Source organism: Mesoplodon mirus (assembly GCF_964341445.2).
Source record: "Mesoplodon mirus genome assembly, chromosome: 18".
NCBI classification, from domain to species: Eukaryota; Metazoa; Chordata; class Mammalia; order Artiodactyla; family Ziphiidae; genus Mesoplodon; species Mesoplodon mirus.
In genome coordinates, this window is record NC_138994.1 from 19,713,720 (window position 1) to 19,736,627 (window position 22,908).

Here is a 22,908-nt window from a genome sequence, read left to right on the forward strand (position 1 = left end):
TGGTGCGCCTAGGAAAAGCCGAGGCAGCGCTGGCCGAAGGGCAGTGGGGAGAGGTGAGACTCCGGACCGCCCAGCTGGCTCTCCAGGCGGGCACAGAAAATCCTCCTCTGCGCCATCCACCTTGCTGGCCCTCAGACCCAAGGGTTTCCTGAAGGATTCCCTGCTATTTCCAGGAGGAGGAGATTAAAGATTGTCCTGCCAGCACCCTTGTCTCCGGGGCATCAGGCACAGCTGGGAGCGGGCGACAGCCGCTTGGGGATGTGGCCGGCGGCTCGCGGGCGCAGGCCAGTCAGAGATTCGGTCTCTCCACACCTAGGCATCCTGTTCTCTCCGCCCGGGCGCTGGGGAGCAGACCCTGCACCGTTCGGGATCCGTGTCCCAGGCCCGGCTAGAAAGAACAAGGGAGGAACCCAATTCCTGCTCCGCCGCTTCCCACTCACAGGCTTGGATCCCGGGTGCGCGCCCGCAGGAGCCCCGGCGATGTCCCCCCCGGCCTCTCTCTCCTCGCGTCCGGGCTCTTTTGCGGGCGGATGGGAGAGAAACTGTCGCCGTCGAAGCTGTCACCTGGACACTCGGCTGGGGGACCAGGACCGCACAAGGGCGCACGCGACGCACACCAGCATGCAGCTGTGCGGACACGTCCGTTCCAGCACAGACGACCCACGGCGCCCCACTCACGCCGGGACACCCGATGTCGTTCATTCCCACCAAAATCACTCCCCAAAACACGAGGGTGGAGAAACCACGCACCGGGACCTACACTCGGGCACACCGACGCGCGCACCCCCATGCAGCGCAGATGCACCCAGGTGCCCAAGTGCTTGTCTCTCTCTCTCTCTCTCTCTCTCTCACACACACACACACACACACACACACACTCCCACACAGCTCACCTTTGCTTTTCCGCTGCAATCCGCCAGCTCGACTCGCCGGCACCCAGCGGCCGTCCCCAACCCAGCCGGGCGCGCAGCCGCTTGGCCGGCGCTCGGCGTCCAGAGCTGCCCGCTCCGCTCGCGAGTCGCACCGCCGAGAGCTCGCTGGGCCCACAGATCCCGGGCGCCGAGCCGCGGACTGAGGCTCCGGGCGCGGGTGATGGAGCGCGCGCGCGGGTGGCTGCGCCGCCTGGACTGGCCGTGCCGAGCGCGGGCCCCTCGGCTCATTTCCCCACGCCCCCCCATTACGTCACGGCAGCTCGCTCCGCCCTCCCGGTCCTGTGGGCTGACAGAGGTGAGCCGCGCGGAGAATCCTGCGGGGGGCTCCGGGCGGAGGTCGTGGGCGCCCGGGGTAGAGGTGGGCGCCCGGGGTAGAGGGGGACGCGCGTGCGGGGCGCAAAGGGTCGAGCGATTTCGGCCTCCCCAAAACCCGTGGCAGGGACACGCGCTGTCTTCCGTCCGCTTTCACAGAGTCTGTTCTGTTTCACCCAGCCTATTGCAGGCAGCTGGAGTGGCGCCCGGCGACCCAGACTCGCTCCGCGACCTCTGCCATCTCTGCATTCAGACAAGTTTGCAAAGCAGTGGGTCATCCCCGGGCGCAGGGCCAGGGGATGGAGCGGGAGAAAGCGGGTCCGGGGAAGGCCCTTCTCCATGCGGTGACCAACGCCCCTCCGCACAGGGTGTGAGCCCGCACTCGGGTTCCAAAATTCCGGTGCGGGAGCAGTCAGAGGCCCAGCAAGGGAGCGTCTCATCCCAGCTCTCCCAGGTTTCCACAGCTTGGAGACGCAGTGGCCATGCAGCCCGTCCCCTACCTTAACCTTGACCGTGGGCACCTACTGGTCGTACTCGGCACAGCCCCTCCTCTTCCCTGCTGTGAGGGAGCAAATGCATACGAACGTGCATGAAGTAGGTGCTGTGTCCCGTACAGGTAGAGCTATTTATTTTTTGACTGTGATGATTCAGCTTCTGTTCCAAGTTTAATGTCATAATTGGTCCTGCAAGCCTCTCCTTCCTCACCCTCCTCCAAGTACACACACACACACACACACACATACACACTCACCATCCTGAGTACAGTATTAGAAGATGGGAAAACAGAAAGCAAACGCCAACTGTAGTTTTTCTCTGTGGGCTGAGCTGGCTCTGACTGTGCTATTATCTGATTTGCAATTCACCCGTGAAAGTTACAGTCCAGAGGCTGGTTAGCAGGTACCCTGAGCCCTAGAGATGGGTGAGGAGTGACCTGGGAAGCTGGAACCACCAGGTAAGGTAGCAATCAACTGCTAGTTTCTATCTGGGCCAGGCTGTGTCTTGGGGTACCCACCGCGAGGGTGGAAATCAAGGGTTATCATTGGATGTGTCTCCTTCTGAGATGTCAGTCCTAATGGGGCTTGAATCGTTATCCGGGTAGCTCGACAGAATAGGAGTGCCCCTGCTCACCACCAGCTGGAAGAGGGAAGGGTGGTCACAGTACCAGGAGACAGAGTGGAACTGAGCTCAAGAGAACCCTGCATGCTCAGGGTCGGGGGGCAGAGCTGCTGCAATGGCACCTGTTGCAACTTCTAGTTTAAAACCAATGACCCAGGGCTTCCCTGGTGGCGCAGTGGTTGGGAATCCGCCTGCCGATGCAGGGGACACGGGTTCAAGCCCTGGCCCGGGAAGATCCCACATGCCGCGGAGCAGCAAAGCCTGTGTGCCACAACTGCTGAGCCTGCGCTCTAGAGCCTGTGAGCCACAACTACTGAGCCTGCATGCCACAACTACTGAGCCTGCGTGCCACAACTACTGAGCCTGTGTGCCACAACTACTGAAGCCTGTGGGCCTAGAACCCGTGCTCCGCAACAAGAGAAGCCACCACAATGAGAAGCCCACGCACCGCAACAAAGAGTAGCCCGCCCTCGCCGCAACTAGAGAAAGCCCACGCGCAGCAACGAAGACCCAACGCAGCCAAAAATAGATAAACAAAAAAAAATACATTTTTAAAAAAATTAAAAAAAAAAAAACAACACAAACGAATGACCCAACTGGTTTCCAGGAAAAGAGGAAGAAAAGGAAGATCCAGGAAATGCCTATTCCAGTCTCAAATTCCTTTCCCGGGAACCATGTTATCTTTTCAAAGGTCTTGAGCTGTTGGTGCCAAACTCCTGTGTTATTTTTTTGAAAAAGAATCGTTTCTCTAACCTATACAAGAAATGAACCGGTGGCTCTCAATGTCCCCCTTCCCGTCCCCTTCCAACCCTCAGGGTAACCCTGATGGAACAATGCTTTTTTTTTAGTTTTATATAAGTAATACCAGCAAAAGCAGACTGCCCCTGATGGATCGGCTGAATAACCATCTCCCTTCAAGGCAGCTAGCTGGGGCGATTAGTAGTCTTCTTGGTTGCAACCTCAGGGGTTTCCCAGGTGAAATTCAAAACTGCCTCCCCTGGACACGGAGGGGAAGAAGAGACGGAAGAAAGGTAGCCACTGAAGATTGGTGGGTGGCAGTTTTAAGAAGCAGGAAAGTCACACATGAGGCTTATCTTGGGTGCTGCAAAATGCATAGATCTCTGCGCCCGCCCTCCAGAATCTTAGACATTTATATAAAGGCCTTAAGGGGGTTCAGTCATGTATTCAGTCCGGATGGTCTCGACAACACATTGCTTTGAAGGCTTTGAGATGGTTCCTAGCGAGGGAATGTACATTCCAAGGACAGGGGAAGGGGCACCGAGCCTCAGATTGCCCTGGTCCGGCTCTCAGGTCAACCGGCTGTCATGTCTTCTCCAAGACCTCCTCCAACAATGCTCTTTATCTCGGATGATCTGATGAAGTGAAATCCCCCTTCGCTGTCCTTTCCTTGTGAAGCCTCCTCTCCCCCGCCTCCCCATAAGGCAGGTGGGGTGAGTCCAGCCTGGAAAAAGTACTGGACTGATCCATCCACCTCAGGCACGCCTGTCTCCACTGCAGGGCTGGGTGAGTGGGTTTGAACAACCTTGACCTTGACAGCAGAAACTGTGTAACCTAGAACAATTGTTGATTTTGTCTGGATAAGGGAGGCTTCCCTCTCCCGGCTTTGAATGCCTTGAGAGAGCTGTTTGATTTTGCTGCCACCTGCACTTGGCGGCTACCCTCAGGGTTCCGGTCCCTCTTTGAGTCCTGATGGCTATTCTTCTGACTTCCCCTCCATCTGCCGAATTAAGTCTGCACTGTCACCGGTGGGGCTGCCTCCCCTTCCTCTGCAGTTTGCTGAGTAACTAAGTAACCAAACCCTGAGCCAGAAAAATAGAAGGGTCGGAGAGGAGATAACCTCCACCCTGGCTTGTTTGATATCTTTAAAGCAATTAAATAATACCTTTCCCTCGTTCAGCACTTATCAGAGAGACAATAGACAGCAGGAAATTAAGAACAGGAGCAGGACCAAGGACAGGGCCAGTGCTCTGCCTGTCACGTGGGGAGATGCCGCTGAGTTCAAGCTTTTGGTGAGAAGTTTACAGCCCAGGGGCCCTGATGTGAATACAGAAGTCCCAAGTAGGTCATTATGTCTCTTAGTGGTGTAATAAATTAAACAGGGGAGGAATCGTGACCCTGCAATCAGTTTAGTGGAAGAAAGTCTTGCAGTTAAGCCTGGAAGAAAGCAGGAGAGCCCTGGGAGGAGGCTTGGACCCGGTTGGGAGAGGTGGATGCCCATCCAAACATCCAGGGTGGTTTTTACTGTCTCCATGGGAATGCCGAGGCGGAGGCTTGTCACGTCCATAGATGTGGGAAGGGCAACGCTCCTGAGGTGGAGAACATACAGATGTACAGAGGCAGGGACGGTCCCCTGCGTGTTGCTCCTGTTACCTGGACTTCCTGGGACACTCCTGTTTTCAGCTGTTCTGTCCCTTGTCACCCACAAACCATGTGCCTCTTACCAAAATTGAGATGTCAGCTTCCACATTCCGTCTCCGAGGCTGCATCTTGTAACCAGTGGCACGAAAAACCCTTTCTGACATCATGGGTCCTGATGGTTAGTTTGGAAAATATGACATATGGTCACCAGAACTCTTGTAAAACTCTGACCTTTTGGCATGGTGGGTTGAACAGTCTCTTTAGATACAGAAGGGGTTAACGTGGGCCCTTTCATCCCCTCTCTCTTCCCCACCCCTTGACAGGTAGGAGTTTGGCTGGACACTCACCATTTTTCTCTATGAGATTCCTCAATCCATAGGGAATGCAGTGGCTGAGTGAGTGAGCAGACGTCAGAACCTCTATGAAAACCACCCCTAATAAGTCTAGAATCAGGGATCATGGTTAGAAGACAGTATGGTTTAGAGTGTTCCTTTTTCTCTGCCCTCCCCCACTGGGGCAGAACTGCACATCAACATAGGATCCTGGATCAAGAAGGGACCTTAGAAATGCTCAAGTGTATAGCCCGTGTTCCATCATTATACAGGTAAATAGATACCAGGCTCAGAGAGGCCCGGTGACTTGCCCAAGGTCACCCAGCTAGAGAGTGGCAAAGTCATGCCGAATCAGCTCTTCTGGATCCCAGGCGCCTGCCCCTCCCATGGGGACACGACCCTGCACGATGAATGTGGGAAAGCTGGAGGAGGGGGTTCCCAGCTCTCCCCACCCTCCAGCCCAGCACTTTCTTCCATCCATATCCTTTTCCTGATAACCAAATCCCTGTAGCTCTCACCCTGGCCTAGATCCTTTCTTTCAGCCCCTTGGCGACATAGTTGGAAAACACGAGGCCATCCCCCTCTGGGGTTTTTCCCAGCACGTGCTTCCTATTGCACAGATTCTGCCAGATGCTCTGTAGGAAAAGAGCACGGGTCTGGGAAGCGCTGCATGTCCGCTCCTTCTCTTAAAGATTCCCTCCTCCCTGCCCCCGTGCTTATTATTTACACTCACGGATACTGTTTATTAAGTACCCATTATGTGCATGGTGGGGACTGAGCGATCCACACATCCATCATTTCATTTAATCTTCTCAACCTCTGAGATCCATACCATTATTATTATTAATATTGTTATTTTGAGAAATCTTTTCATGAAGAAACCTATTTATCTTCAGCCTAGTGTTTTCCCAATTTATTTCACTGTGGGGAATCTTCCCTGTGAATAATTTTTTTTGTTTTTTTTTTGCGGTACGCGGGCCTCTCACTGTTGTGACCTCTCCCGTTGCGGAACACAGGCTCCGGACGTGCAGGCTCAGCGGCCATGGCTCACAGGCCCAGCCGCTCCGCGGCATGTGGGATCTTCCCAGACCAGGGCACGAACCCGTGTCCCCTGTATCGACAGGCGGACTCTCAACCACTGCGCCACCAGGGAAGCCCTTGTGAATGATTTTGAACCCTTGTTGAGTGTTTACTGTGTGCCAGGCACTGTACTGGGCACTTTATGTTAACTCATGTAATCTTGCTGAAACCCTAGGAAGCCTGTCACCATTATGACTCTCCCCATTTGTGAATGAAGCAACCAAGGCACAGAGAGGTTAAGTACTCTGCTCAAGGCCACACAGCGACCAATGCCTGAAGCAGGATTATGCAGAGCAGCTTGGTGGAGAAAGGGGTCCTTCCTTCCTCCAGTCACCCCCGGAGGCTGATTGAGCTGGAGGAGGGACTATGAATACCTTAATTGTTTTAAATTCTTTTCCCTTCCATTTATCCCCTAATCTCAAGGTGTTTGTTGATGAGTTCTGGATTGTTTCCAAGTTCTCCGAGGCCCAGACAACCATCCAGTCTTTTCTAGGACCCTTTTTCCTCCCCCTTCCAGGTCGAGCCAGGTAACATGTGTCTGGTGCTCTCCTGCTGTGTGACCTGTCCCCTCCTACCTCCATGCTGAATTGCCTAATTAGCTTGCTCTCTGGGCAGGCCTTTTCCTGGGAAAGAGAGAGCTGCCTTTAGGGTCAGATTTATAGATTCAGGGAAGCCAGATGGCCCTCGGAGAGCAGCTAGTACAGGACTTCATGACCAGGTGGCACAGCAGAATCACCTGGGGAGTTTTAAAAACTAAAGATGCCCTGGATCCATCCTTAGCGATTCTGATATAATGGACCTGGGACGGAGACCAGATCATTTGTTTTAAAGTTCCCCAGATGACTTTAATGTCAACTAGAGCAGAGAACCTCCGCTAGTTAAACCTTCTCATTTTAAACTTTTTTTTTTTTCTGTAAATGTATTTATTTTTAGCTGTGTTGGGTCTTCATTGCTGCGTACGGGCTTTCTCTAGTTGCGGCGAGCGGGGCCTACTCTTCGTTGTGGTGCGCGGGCTTCTCATTGCAGTGGCTTCTCTTGTTGCGGAGCACAGACTCTGGGTGCGCAGGCTTCAGTAGTTGTGGCTCATTGGCTCTAGAGTGCAGGCTCAGTAGTTGTGGCGCACAGGCTTAGTTGCTCCGCGGCATGTGGGATCTTCCCGGACCAGGGCTCGAACCCGTGTCCCCTGCATTAGCAGGCAGATTCTTAACCACTGCACCACCAGGGAAGTCCAACCTTCTCATTTTAGAGGTGCAGGAACTTTGGATCAGGGAGGGGAAGAGTCTGTCCTGGGTCAGACAGCAAGCAGCTCATCTCTTTACCGGGGCTGCTGTGGACTCACAATGCAGTCCACAGTTCCAGGAATCCTGTGTCACTCACTGGTAGAGGGGGCGCTGGGTGGGATTGGTGCAGGCGTGGGGCCTGGGAGCATCTGCTTTACAGGCAGATGGAACCAGAGTTTTTCCCTCATAAGGAAAAGCGCCACTGAGTAACGAACACCCTCGTCTCGTCGAGGGGTACCCAGGTGACATGGGGGCAGCACCTCGGTGCCCTTTGGCAGGTACTCATTACTGATGCTCTGTCCCTTGTAGGCATGGGTATTTCACAGCTTCTGAGAGGTGGGCCATGATCCCACAGATGGACCAGAACCAGTAAATGGGTCTCAGTGGTTTTGTTTGTGTTTAGGTCAAGGAAGATCAGAGCCAGATTTCATCCTGGCCAAGTTAGAGAATCACTGAGCTGGGTCAGCCTCCTGTTTCTGGCATGCTCGCTCCTGGGGTCTGTGCTCCCCTGTGTCACCAGCAGCTGGGAACCTGTGTGAGGAATCCCACCGTGTCCTTTTCCCACAGCTAACTCCTTCTAACTGTGACATCCCCCTTGTCCTTTTCTTCCTGTGTTAGTGGCCACAACATTAGCTCACCCTTCATAGGACATAGAATATTTACATTTTAAAGGGCTTTGGGGGAGGCTCAAGCCCACAGGAGAGGATCTCCAAGTGGAGATGCCGGCCTGATGTTGGCAGAAGGGTCTTCATTCCGAGAGGAGAGGCATCTGTCTCTGATGGCAGAGCACGTACGGAGCTCGCTGTCTTAGGATCAGGAATTTCAGATGCCCGAGGGCCTCCATCCCCCACGAAGCAAAAGCCGGGAGTTAATTCAGTAACTGCAATTGATAGATTTAAATGCTCTCTCCAAAGAGGCTGCAGTTCCTCTGCTGGCCCCAGGGTGGCGTGAGCACACAGAACTCACCGCCCCAGCAGGCCTCTGCCAGCTTGGGCCCCAGGGCTTACAGGATGGGGCCCCCAGCCCCATCCCTTGGCTGTTCTTTTCTCTCTTTCCTCCCCTCCCCACCCTCCTGCCAGTCGGGTTTGGGCTGCAGCCCTGGTAGAATGAAAACAAGATCGCAGTGTCTGGAACCCAGATTTGCTGCAGATTCTGAAATTCTCTGGATAAGCAGCCTCTCCCGGCTCCCCTGCCTGTGGTAGCTTCATCTCCTCTGGCATCACTGGCAAGGATCTCCCTTTTCCCTGGCCCCTATACCGCTGGGCGGCCTTGCTGGGAGTGAGGCAGCTGCGGCTTTTGGCAGCCTTGTCTGGGGTGAGATGTGGAGACACTGAGGGCGGATGCACATCTGCCAGGGGAGGTTTTACCGCCAGATGGGGTTGGCGGAGGGTTTGGAACAGCTCTCTCGGGAGCCTAGTACCTGCCCTCGGGCAGCACGCTGGAGCCTCAAGAGGGGCTGTCGCTGGGTGGTGCAGAAGTTTCCTTGAGGCAAGGAGGATAAGTTGTCCCTCCTTTCTGTGGGAGGATGCTCCGTGAAGACCTGTGGGCATTGACACTGTGGTGTTTTTTTTAATAGAAGTATAGCTGATTTATTGATACAATGTTGTGTTAATTTATACTGTAGAGCAAAGTGATGCAGTGATACAGATTGATACATTCTTTTTCATATTCTTTTCCATTCTGGTTTATCCCAGGATATTGAATACAGTTCCCTGTGCTATACAGTAGGACCGTGTTGTTTATCCATCCTATATGTAATAGTTTGCATCTGCTAATCCCAAACTGCCGCTCCGTCCCTCCCCTGCCCCCCATCCCCCTTGGCAACCACAAGTCTGTTCTCTATGTCTGTGAGTCTGTTTCTGTTCCGTAGATAAGTTCATTTGTGACACCGGTTTTAACTGCAGCGCCAGGAGAGGCTACGTTGAGCCAGGTGAGGCTCCACGGATGGGGCCTGGCCACTTCCCAAAAGTGAGAGACAAATGGCGCTTCTCCTTCTTCCTTGTGGGGAAGCCGGCCTGTTGGCTTTGTTTGCTGGTCCCAAGCATCGCAGTGCCTGCCCAGTGCCTGAGGCCCCAGAGCAGATGGCTGGACTGGGGAGGGAGCCCTGAGGGTTCCATCCCCCACAAGTCATTTGTGTGTCCTCCCCCCTCCCCCCACCTTCTGCAGCCAAATCTCTTCTCTGACAGATTGTCCCGTGACTGCTACCAAACATTAATTTCTCTGTGCCACTTCAGACACTCCATCTTTCTCCCTGGCAAGACCCATTTATTTGGGGTTGTGAAGTGTGACAGTTTCTGGATTTTGTTTCTAGCCTGCTGGCACATGGAACCCTTTTGAATAATTAGCTTCACGGCGCAGAAGGTGTTTTTGCTCCTGGTAGAGATAGGCGAGTACATTGCAGAGCCCTAACCCCACCAGACAGAGCAGGTGACAGGGGAACTAGGGCTTGGCCTCGCCGTGGGACTCTGCAGCAGGACTCACTTTAGGGATCTTTCAATAATAAGTTCATTTAAACAGCTCATAAAGAAGTTTTTTTTCATATACAACTATTCTAAGTATACATGGTGCATATAAATTTTAAACTACTTAGTGGATTACGACTAGTTCCAGAAACCAGCCCCGGCCCTAAGAGATGATTTGTCACCCGTGGGTCTATTCTCAACATTGTGCTTTGGGCTCCAAAGTGAATTTTCAAAGAGGAATTCCAAAAATGATTTGGCAACAGCGACGTTGCATGCATATTTAGTTTTCCAATATGAGCACTTTTGTTAGACTATTTAGAAATAGCCAACACTTCCTTTTTTTTTTTATAAGCTATTTATTTATTTTTGGCTGCATTGGGTTTTTGTTGCTGCGCGTGGGCTTTCTCTAGCTGCCGTGAGCGGGGGCTACTCTTGGTTGCGGTGCGCGGGCTTCTCACTGCGGTGGCTTCTCTTGTTGTGGAGCACGGGCTCTAGGCGCGCGGACTTCAGTAGTTGCGGAGCGTGGGCTCAGTAGCTGTGGCTTGCGGCCTCTAGGGCGCAGGCTCAGTAGTTGTGGCACAGGGGCTTAGCTGCTCCGCAGCATGCGGGATCTTCCCCGACCAGGGCTCGAACCTGTGTCCCCTGCATTGGCAGGCGGATTCTTAACCACTACGCCACCAGGGAGGTCCCTAGAAATAGCCAATACTCCCTTTGATGTACAGTTCTGATGTGATTGGCACAAAGAAACAAGCCCAAAATTTAGAATGGGCATTGACAACGTGGACATGCCTCTGAAGATTATATCTAAACATTATTCTCCTACAAAGGTACAGAACTTCATTCATTCGCTCATCCATCTGTCCATTTATCCAGTAAACAAAGAGCCATATCAGAGAAAAATGGAGAAAAATTGTTTTCTAAGTTCTGCCATCCAACTTTGGAGTGTGCTTTCTCAGGGTGAGAGGACTCAGAAGCCCCTACCTCGGACCCTAATACTTAGCAAGTGCTCAGAAAGCCCGCAGGGTAATAACTGCATCTGATGTACCTCTGGATCTTTCAGAAATTAAATGTTTTTTCATGGTTTCTTATAACCCACACAGGAAAGAGGCTAAAAAGGGCTGTCATCTAAAACTGTCTTTGTCCCTGTTTTTGGTATCTTGCCACAAAGCTGGCAGTTGGTCAAAAAGCAATTAGCGGTGCTTGACTTAATGAGCACTGATGCATTTTTTCAGTGGGGTAGGAGGGCAGCAGTGGAGCCCTGTGTAGACCGAGGCTGCCTGGTGGGCTCGGATTACTCATCCTGATTAATATCTTCTAAAATGATATCATTCTCTACAATTTGAGGTCCAGATAGTAAAATATAGGCTGATAATATACGCTGATCTTTAGTACAAGCCGGCAGAAGGAATTGTTTGGCCAGTAAAATCTTTTTATTTTTAATTTAGTTTAATGTTTATCAAGTAATGTATGTACATGGTCAGAAAGTCAATGGTAGGATTAAGCTTTTAATGAAAAACAGCACATTCCTGCTCCCTCCTTCTCCATTTCTTTTTTTTTTTTTTTTCTGGTGTACGCGGGCCTCTCACTGTTGCAGCCTCTCTCGTTGCGGGCTCCGGACGCGCAGGCTCAGCGGCCATGGCTCACAGGCCCAGCCGCTCCGCGGCACGTGGGATCCTCCCGGACCAGGGCACGAACCCGTGTCCCCTGCATCGGCAGGCGGACTCTCAACCACTGTGCCACCAGGGAAGCCCTCTTCTTCTCCATTTCTGACAGTACCTAAGGGCAGATGCTTTCAATTCCTTTTGCTGTTTCTTCTACTTATTTACCTCCTTGTTTCTACATAACACACTTGCATTTCCATTTCTTGATTTCTGTTTTAGATTATTTTGATTATTTGGATTATTTATTCCTGCCATAAACAATCCCCAACTCCTCACTCATACAATGAATTTCCCTACCCCCTTCCCTCTCAACATAGTGATCATCCTTTCTGTCACATCAGTGGTCAGTGTTTGCATTATTATAACTATGTAAATATTACCTAAAGCTGAGCCAGGCACTATTCTCTGCTGGCCTCCTCTTTCTTACAGAGCCTTTTGTTTTCCATGGAGTTAATGATTACCTCTTTCAAAAACAAAAAAACAAAACAACTTGCTTACTCGTCTATGTAACTATCCACAATTCATCTCCTAATTCTGATGGAGTTGAAAATCTTCTCTATAAATTTATTCAACATATTCATTCCATTTTGGGGTGAGGGCTTGGAGGCATCCTTCCTGCATCCCTTCGTCCTTCTGCTCAATCTGGACCAATTGCCCTCTAAGTCTTCTGTATAACTCTTCTCTCAGGACTTCTCTTCACCGTCATCCTGAGGATTTTCTTTCTTGCTTCCAACGTTAGTTTTCTGTTTCCTCTCTCTCGCTCTGTGTCTGGCTTACTTTTTTGTCTTAGTGGAGCATCTCCTCCAGGAGCTTCTTGAGAAAGGATATGTGGTAGCCAGCCTCCAAGACAACCCTCAATAAACCCCGTCTCCTGGTGTCCTCCCACATCATACCAGGATTGGTCTGTGTGCCCAGTGGAACTCAACCAGAGTGATGGTACATCACTTCAGGGATTAAGGGATAAAAGACACTGTGGCTTCTGACTCTCTAGCTTGCTCTCTCCTCTCTCTCCTCTCGTCTTTGTCCTCCTGGTCCTCTTCCTTCTCCTCTCCACCCCACCCCCCGCCCCATCTACCATGGGATCATCTCTTCTGAGGAAAGCCAGTTGCCGTGCTGTGAGCAGTCCTACAATGGTGAGCAACTGGGACCTCCAGCCACCAACCACATGAATGTGCTTGGCAATGGATCCTCCAGCCCCAGCCTCAGAGGACTGCAGGTTTGGCTGACACTGTAATGTCTCCCTCATGAGAAGCCCCCAGCCAGTGCCACCCAGCTAAACACTCTCAGATTCCTGACATACAGAACATGGGAGATAATAAATGTCCATTGTTTTAAGCCACCAAAAGTTGGGTAATTGGTTATGTGGCAATAGATATGACCATGGTAAATTTTTTGACACTGGGCTTATCTGAAAATGTCTTTCTTATATCTTTACTTTCAGCTGATGATTTGACTGTGTATGGAAACCTCCTCCCTCTGAATTTTGAAAGCATTCATCCATTGTATCCTGGTTTCCAGTATGGATGTTGATGTGTCCAATGCCTTTCCTTTCCCTGTAATCTATCTGAATCTTCTCTTCATTGCAGGTGTTATGACATTTCACTGGGCTATGCCTTGGTGTGAATCACTCTTTTCTTTTATCATTGGCTGTGTTTGGCATTCAGTGGGCTTAATCTATAATCTGGAAACTTTATTGGCATTTTCTTGTTTGTTGTCATTTCTTCTGTCATCCTCTTTCTCCTTACACATTTTTGCTTTTTGAAATTTCTTTACTGTCATTTTAGAGGAATTTGGAAGGGACAAGAGAAAACTACATGTGTTCCATTTGCCATATTTAACCAGATGTCCTTACAGGTGGTCTGCACTTGAGTTTTTATTCATTTGTTTGGTTCTGTTTTGCTTGCTTATCTATGTGAGTGTTTTTAGTTTTTGTCTGTTTTTAACCAACTAAGTATTAGTGATTTGGTTAGCTTTGGATTTGGCTATTGACTTGGTTAGCTAAGTGTTACTGAGCGTGGATCAGCTCACTGCTTCGTCCCAACCCACAGGATGACTTGCTGCCCACTCTGTAGCACACTCTATAATCTGGTCGTGGTGGGGATGGTGACCACTGAAGGGCCCAGCTGGGAGTGGAGCTGGAATGGTGCCTGTCTTTTCACTCTGGACTTAGCTTCGGATGACTAGAATCCCTTGCTGGGAATTGGAACTATGACTAGCAAAGTGGAGTGGCTCCCTCAGATATGTGGAAATGTAACTTCTTTCTAACTAGGGTGTCTACACATGGCAGATGGTTGTCAGTTGGCCTCAGGGCCAAATGATGTAATTGACCACCTCCTTCTTCTTGAAACTCTCTCTTCCATGAACCTGCCTTCCCACTTGCTACCTTATCATGTTTTCTTTCCCCTGCCTCTCTGACCCTTCATCTGTCCATCTATTCACTCAACCAAATCGCTTGAGCACCAGCTATGTGCTAGGTCCTGTCTGAACAAGGTACAAACATGTCCATCATGGTGTAGACACAGAGGCTATCTTGGGTGCACAAGGAAGGTCCTTAAACCCAACTTTAAGCTGGAGGTAGAGGGTTTAGGGAAGGATGTCCAGCGCAGGGTCACTGGCTGAGACTTGGAGGATGAATAGGAGATTTTAGAGTAGAGAAGGAACTTAAAGATGCTCCAGGTAAAGGGAACAGTGTATGCAAAAGCCCAGAGGCAAAGAAGAGCCTGGTGACAGGCAAAGAGTCTTTATGATTGGTCCATAGGGTAAAGGGGGGGATGAATGGCAGGAGCTGAGACTGAAGAGACAGATGGTGCCCATGCTACGTATGTCTTGTTGGATTTTATGCTGAAGAAAATGAGGGGATATTGGGGGTTGTTATTAGGAGTGTGATGCAATCAAGTTCTCCTTTCATGGAGACAACCGGTCTAGACGTGGAAGAGTGGATCAAAGGTGATGACTTTTGGTTGGGGGAGGGAGGGGACCCGTTAAAGTCTGTTGGGGTGATTCAGGAGAGAGCTGTTGAGAACTTGAACTGCAGCAAAGGGTGTGAAACAGGGACACAAATTTGAGAGCTTTTAGAGGGAAGACTCAGGAGTGCTCATGGCCTATTGGACCTAGGGGATGAGGGAGTAGGGGTGTGGTGGGAAGACGAGGACCCCAGATTTCTGGCTTCAGTAACTCGATCGATGGGTGCACCATTTACCTTAAGAGGAACAGAGGAGAGGCGCACACTGTGGGCAGAAGGGAGTGAGTTCTGTTTTGCTTGAACTGAGTTTGAAGTGCCTGTGGGATGCTGGAGGGAGTGCCTAGTAAACAGTTTGCTCTGTGAGTCTGGATACCTTGGGGAAAGGAAACTGAGCTAGACGTTTACGTTTGGGAGTTATTATCTAAGGGTGGTAGTTGGAAGAAAGGGAGAAAATGTGGTCATCCAGAGAGAATATAAGGATGAGAAAAGAAGAGAATGGGGAATGCCAACATTTAAGAGATGGGTCCTTTTAGAGACAGAGATAGAGAGAGAAGTGGTGGGGGGAAGAAATGGGGAAAAAGAGAGCGAGAGAGAGAGATGGAGACACACACACACACACACACACACACAGGCAGAGAGAGAAAAGCAGGAAGGGAACCTGGTTGTGCCTTGGATGGCAGGGGCAGAGAGAGTCTCCCAGGGAGGGAGGGTGGAGGGAGTAGGTGATGGAAGAGGAGAACTGGAAGGTGAGTGTTGGATTTGACATCCAGGAAGTCACTGGCGCCTTGGGAGGCGGTGTGGGCAGAAGGCAGATGACAGCGTGTTGAGGAGGTGGAGGTGTGGAGGGAGAGGTGGTAGAGACACGAGTGTAGTCAGTTCTCAGCAGCTTAGTTGAGAAGAGGAAGGAGACAGTGATGGGTAGAGGAAAGCATATGGCTGGGAAGAGTTTTTTAAAAGGTAGTAAATGCCACGTATCTGTAACAGGACAGAGAGAGGGAGGGAGAGGGAGATTGAAGACATGGGAGGAAAGATGGACTTGGACAGCAAGTGGGGCTTCTCCTGCATTGTGTTTGCAGAAGCTCACCCAGCCGGGAAGCTCCTGCGGGCATTACAGGGGGGTGTGGGTGTGGCATACAGAAGAAGCAGGAAAAATTCGAGCATATTTGGTCCAGGAATCATCCATATAGCAAACACATTTTGACCATTTACTCAATAGAGTTCCAGATGCTGTAGTTCTCGCTGGGACAGGGAAATGAAAAACACACCCCAGGCTTCAGGGAGCTCGCTGTCTAGGGGGGCAGACAGACAAGTGGGTAAAATGTCAGGGGAATCCTGCCTGTGCCTGGAGAGGGGGGTGGGGGGCTGTCAGGAAGGCTTCATCAGGTGAACTCTGGTGCCCACCCTGGAGTGAGGTCTGAAAGGAGGAGAAAGAATTTTCAGGGTGGACAAAGGGTGAAGCATATGCTTGGCTGTGCAGTTTAACCACAGATATTTATTAAGCACCTGTACGTATCAGGCATGATGCTCGCACGCTGGGTGTAAAGGCAGATGCACCTGGCATTGGGCTCGCTTCCACCGAGCGGTATCAACATTGGGTGGCGGAGGCTACAGATGGTCTCAGTGTCATGTGCTTAGAATTCTGACAGTAGAATGGGGGTCCTTTTGGGGAAACAGAATGTAGTTTGGTGTGAAAGGAAAAGAGAATACGGGAGAGGGAAAGGCAGGCAGGGCCAGGGTCAAGGTTTTAAAGGTCTTAGGTGCTTAGAGCATAATGGGTTGGCTTCCTGGACTGGCTACAGGCTATAGGTCAGAGATCTGTTTTTTGTTTGTTTGTTTGTTTGTTTGTTTTTGCGGTACGCGGGCCTGTCACTGTTGTGGCCTCTCCCGTTGCGGAGCACAGACTCCGGACACGCAGGCTCAGTGGCCATGGCTCACGGGCCCAGCTGCTCTGCGGCATGTGAGATCTTCCCAGACTGGGGCACGAACCCACGTCCCCTGCATCAGCAGGTGGACTCTCAACCACTGCACCACCGGGGAAGCCCAGAGATCTGTTTTTGTATACGGTCTGGCCGTTGCCTGTTTGCATATCAGTCTCTCACAAGTTACAAGGAGGTCATTAGCGTAGGTCCTAATCCAGTATGACTGGCGTGCTTATAAGAAGAGACACAGATACAGACACTCAGGGAGAAAGCTGTGTGACAACGGAGGCAGAGATTGGAGGGAGGCGGAGATTGGAGGGATGCGGCCACAAGTCAAGGTTTGCCGGCAACACCAGAAGCTGGACGAGGCCAGGAAGGATTCTTCCCTAGAGCTTCCAAGGGAGTATGTTCCTGCCAAGACTTTGATTTCAGACTTCCAGCCTCCAGAGCCATGAGAGAATACATTTCTTTGGCTTTAAGCCATCAGTTTGTGGGACTTTGTTATGGCAGCCCTAGGAAACTCATACGGATAATCTATTGGATGGTAACTGGGGGAGGGGCAGAGTTTCCTGTGCATGTGGTCTGTGGGCCACTGGCTTTAGACTTACCAGGGGGCTTCCTAAGATTGTTGAATCTGGGCCCCTTGCACATACCTATGGAATCTCCAGAGAAGGAGGTGGAGAATGTGGATTGTAGCAAGATTCCTTGGTGACTTTTACACTCACTAAAGTTCCAGAACTGCTTGTGTTCAAGGGCAGTCAGGCAAGGGTTTGGGGGAAAGGAGTAAAGCAGACTGTGTCTAAAAAAGATGATTCTATGGAGCGAACCATCCGTTTCTTCAACAAATATTCTGCAAGGAATCTAAACACGAGATGGAGGGGAAATCTGTAGATTACAAATGCCTGAAAAGACACATGAACCCATTCAGTGGTTCTAAAGTGACAGGGCCAGGTCTGTCTGTCCCTGCAGCCTAGGAACACTGCATCCACTCCAGTTCTCAGAGAAGCCTTCCTGACCCTCCCCCATCCCACAACTGAAACACACCCCCTCTTTTGTACGGGGAGCAAGCTTTGCCCACAGGTCCTTCACTATTGGCTGTTTGTTGTGTCTTTTGTCTCTCCACTGGCCCTCAAACTTTAGTGTGCACAAGAATGGCCTAAGACACTGGCCCAAACCCCAGATTTCCTAATTTAGTGGATGGAGAAGGGCCCAGGAATCTGCATTTAAACCGTCGCCCCAGGAGATTTCTCTGAGGTCAGCCAGTTCCTGGTATGCCGTCGACACTGGTACATGAACAGATGAGTCATGATTGCATCACTTCCGATCCGTAGGTGGGATCCAAGTCTTCATCCCACCCTAGTCCTTTCTTCCGTATTCTTGCCACCTGTCTTAGTCCATTTGGGCTGCCATAAGAAGATCTCACAGGCCAGGGGAGCTTAAATAACAAACATTTATTTTCTCATGGTTCCAGAGGCTGGAAGTCCAAGATCAAGGTGCCAGCAGATTCAGTGTCTGGTGAGGACTCTGTTCCTGGCTTGCAGATGGCCACCTTCTTGCTGTGTCCTCACATGGTGGAGAGAGAGATCATCTTCCTTGTGTCTTTTCTTATAAGGGCACTAATCCCATTCATGAAAGTTCTACCTTCATGACCTAAGCTATCTCCCAAAGGCCCCACCTCCAAACAACCATCCCACTGGGGATTAGGGCTTCAACATGGATTTGGGGGTGGGGGGACAAAAACACTGAGTCCATAGCACCACCCCAGGAGGGGATTGAGGCTTTGGGCCTTTTTGGGGGCAGGATAGAGGTGGTGGGAAGAACCAGCCCCGTGTTTTGCCCCCATGTACATTTTCAAAAGAGATCTTGCTTGTCCTTTGCCTTCCCAGCCCCCACTCCTGCCCATATCCATTTTCCTGGAGATCATGCTCATAGGAATACCTATTTTCTTTTAAAAAAAGAAAAATTATTTTTTAATCACGAAAGAATTTTTTCTCAGTGAAGAGAACTTGGAAAACACAGAGGAGCACAGAGTAAAAAACACAAACAAAAAAGCTGGGTTATTACTTCCCTGGCGGTCCAGTGGTTAAGACTCTGTGCTTCCAGTGTAGGGGGGGCGGGTTTGATCCCTGGTCGGGGAGCTAAGATCCCACGTGCTGCACGGCATGGCCAAAAAACTTAATTAATTAACGAAGCAAAAAAAAAAAAAAAAAAGGCTGGGTGATCTTCTTACCCATACCAGCCTCTGTAAAAATGCTGTGCACAGCCTTCCGGTGTTTTCCATGCATGATGTGGCTCCATATAAACACATCTTCCTCCAGGCACATCCAGCAGCTTGGTTTCCTCAGCCTCCCCACTCTCCTTAGCGCCCAGCATGCTTCCAGGGATCACAGACCCATCTGTGCCGTCCGCCAGCTGCCGGGTCCCTCCCTCTCTCACCCCTCCCACAGGAGTCACTGTCTTTGGGAGCAAGTGCTTTACTGACAGCATGTAATACCCCATCTCCCCTTCTCCTGTCTTTCTCCCTGCCCGAGGGCTGGGGGCTGGGGGCGGGTGACATCCTCTGTATTAACACTGTACAATGTTGGACAGCCAGTGAAAAAACCAAAGACCTAGATTCCCTCTGCTAATTGAAAATTAAACAGCTCTGCAGGGGCTATTTCCCTGTGTCCCTCTCTTCCCTTAGCAGAGATGTCCTCTTGAAATCTACAGACAGGCTCGGCTTTGTCCAATCTCTCGTTAAAAACTCGGAGGCTGGCACCCATCCCCTGCAGTCCTCTGTCTGATGTTGGCAAATGTCACCCGATCATAGTGACTGGGCAGGGTTATGGTTTTACTTGGGGTAATAAACAGGAGCGGCCTTGGAACCAAGAACAAATCCTGTTTCCAAGCAAATACAGTTTGTCAGAAAAACCTGCCAGGACAGAAGTATGCGGGCTGCTCTTCCCAGCAAATCGCTCCCTTTGATAGAGCATTCTTCAAAGTTATCCTGGGAGGGATACAAGCAGCTGTCGAGAGGTTTGCCACTAAAGGATTTGGGTGTGTGGCCATTTCTGTTGAATTAAGAAGTAACAGGACAGGGCTTCCCTGGTGGCACAGTGGTTGAGAGTCCGCCTGCCGATGCAGGGGACACGGGTTCGTGCCCCGGTCCGGGAAGATCCCACATGCCGCGGAGTGGCTGGGCCCGTGAGCCGTGGCTGCTGAGCCTGCGCGTCCGGAGCCTGTGCTCCGCAACGGGAGAGGAGACAGGAAGCCCGGCAGGGTGGTTTAGATATTGTCAATATGAGGCAGAATAACAGGCTTGTTGCTTCCTCAACATTGTCAATGCCGTATTTTCACATCGTATTTAAAATCCTACGTTGAATAGTCCTACCAGAGCTGGCAGAATGAATGCTTTACAGGTGAGCAGCTCTGAAGTACGCAGAGAATGGGTGATGGACGAGGGGGTACAGACATCTGCCGTGTGCGCTCTGCACCTCCCAGGGATGTTGCTTTAGGTGCCACATCCGATCCGCTCCTTAGGACAGCACAAGGATTTATCTTCCTGGGAGAAATGAACTTCCCACCTTCATTCCAGAGACATCAAGGACTTCCTTTAGTTCTTGAAGCCAATTAATGCAGAATTGGAGCTGCTTTGACTCCCAGACCCTTGTTTTTTTTCCCCCATGCCCTTGCTCACTTTCCCGGGTCACTGAAGGAGCCCAAGGGGAAAGTGCCAAGGTTATCCCACAAGTTCAAAGAGAATATTATCATCTAATGGAATATAAGCTAATGGAAGGGTCCCAGCACTACTTGGAAACAGAACTGAGTTTCCAGGAAGCAGAGTTGGAAAGGATAAGGCCCCGCAGGGCCTCCAAGGGTCCAGAGGTGCTTCTGGAGGAGGCGGTGCTTTGGGGGATGGCAGCAAACAGATGGTCCAGGCGCCATTTCCACTTCATCTTCGTGACCAGCTGTCACTAGGGAAATGTGCTCTAGGCTGGAAAGGAGCCAAAGGAAGGAGGGGAGAAAAATACAGACATCCAGAACGGGTTTATTATTCTATCTTCTCCCACCGCCCCAGTACCAGACGATGGTGGTCATCATGGGAGTTTAGACAGCTAGTAAGAACCTTCCAGGTCAACCATGGGAACGTGGGTTTGCTGGCTCTGGGGTTTGCATCTCCTGGAGGGGATCTGTCTGCCCCACCCCATCTGCACCTGCTGTCGGGTCATCCCCTGTGGTCCATCTGTGCCGGGCTGCTGTTCGCATATGCCGGTACCTGGCCAGCAGGAGACTGCAGGACCCAAAGGGGCAGCCTGTCTGGCAGCAGCATCACTGGGCAACACTGGATGAATCTCCCACAGGTCTGACTTCAGCGGTGGAACTCCTGGCAAAGCACACACACAATGGGGGCATTTCCCGAGCAGGTCGGGGTGGGACTCGTCTCCTGAAACTCATCACAGGAGATGTGGTCCAGAGCACGCTGGCTGAGAGACAATTATTTTCTCCAAGCACTGTGTGTGTGTGTGTGTGTGTGTGTGTGTGTGTGTGTGTGTGTGGTGCACGCTTGAGTTGATAATTTTGGTGGACCTTGGGGCAATTTCATAATGTCTTACCAACTTTTTCAAAAAGGATTTTTGAGTTTTCTTTTTATGATTTCCTCCCTATTTTAAAATCTCTGATTAAAAACAATTTTTTAAAAACAATGACAGTTATTCTTATTTATTTATTGGCTGCACCACACGGCATGTGGGATCCTAGTTCCCCGACCAGGGATCGAACCCACGCCCCCTGCATTGGAAGCTCAGAGTCTTAATCACAGGGAAGTCTCTAAAAAAAAAATTTTTTTTTAAGCAAATAATTCCTCTTCTGTGCTGATGGTAATTGTTACATTTGGAGACCACCTTGGTATCCAGTAATAGAGGCTTGATGAAACGTTCTGTTTTCGTAAGAATGACTAGATCCGTGCATGGTCGAGGATCTGAAATACAGCCAGTGTTTCAGAAGTTCGCTTTGCACCAGGTGTCTGCTCACAGCTTGGCAGACCTTATTTCTTTGAATCCGTACAACCACCCTATTAAAGGAAGGGACATTAACATCCTTTTTTGTTTTTTTATAAAAGAGAAAACGGAAGTGGAGAGATCAAGGAATTTGCCCAAGGTTGTGGGGTCTTAGCTCTGGCAGTTTAAACCCAGAGCCTGTGCTCCAAGCCACTGACCTCCAGCTAATGGTACTTGTCACTGAGCAGTCAGATCGTGGGCATTTTTTAAAAATTAAATTAAATTAATTAATTAATTAATTTTATTTTTGGCTGTGTTGGGTCTTCGTTGCTGCGCGTGGGCTTTCTCTAGCTGCAGCGAGCGGGGGCTACTCTTCGTTGTGGTGCGCGGGCTTCTCACTGCAGTGGCTTCTCTTGTTGCGGAGCAAAGGCTCTAGGTGCGCGGGCTTCAGTAGTTGTGGTGCGCGGGCTCAGTAGTTGTGGCTTGCGGGCTCTAGAGAGCAGGCTCAGTAATTGTGGCACGTGGGCTCAGTAGTTATGGCTCGCGGGCTCTAGAGCGCAGGATCAGTAGTTGGCGCACCAGCTTAGCTGCTCTGCGGCGTGTGGGATCTTCCCGGACCAGGGCTCAAATCCATGTCCCCTGCATTGGCAGGCGGATTCTTAACCACTGCGCCACCAGGGAAACCCACGTGGGCATTTTTATATTTGTCTTTTCTGTATATTCTTACTTTTAACATGTACACATTCCTTTTGAAAGGGGGGGGACTCCCAAATTATGTAAAGGTAGAGAGGAAATAAACAATAAAAGAAAAAGTCTGAATGTTTTGGAATGGGGAGAGTTAAAAGATATTTCAACACACTTTCGTGCAATTATTCCTGCTTTGCTGTTTTGGCATTGCTTGTCAGTTTTTTAAAATTTGCAAAGTTGCTGCAATAACCAAGTATGTATTTATATCTTATGTTGGTATACAGATTGCTTTGTAATCTCCCCTAATTCGTTTGAATGAATTGGTGGATGTTAAGGCTGTTTCTAACTTTTCGCTGTTCTGTATACGCAGGGCTGGAAGTAAATTAGAAGTTAAAACCACAAGGCAGAAAAAAAATTGAAATGAAGAAAAAATAAAGTGTTATAAAACCACTTCAGAGTGTTCCAGAATGATTAATACTTGGGGAAAACATGAGGACAGTGGTTGGATCAGACTGTCATCCTGATAAAATTACATTCAACCAAATTTTTTTATTTTTTAATTTTTAAAAAGTTTCTATTGGAGTATAGTTGCTTTACAATATTGTGTTAGTTTCTACTGTACAGCAAAGTGAATCAGCTATACGTATACATATATCCCCTCTTTTTTGGATTTCCTTCCCATTTAGGTCTCCACAGAGCATTGAGTAGAGCTCCCTGTGCTATAGGGTAGGTTCTCATTAGTTATCTGCTTTATACATAGTATCAATAGTGTATATATGTCAATCCCAATCTCCCAATTCATCCCACCCC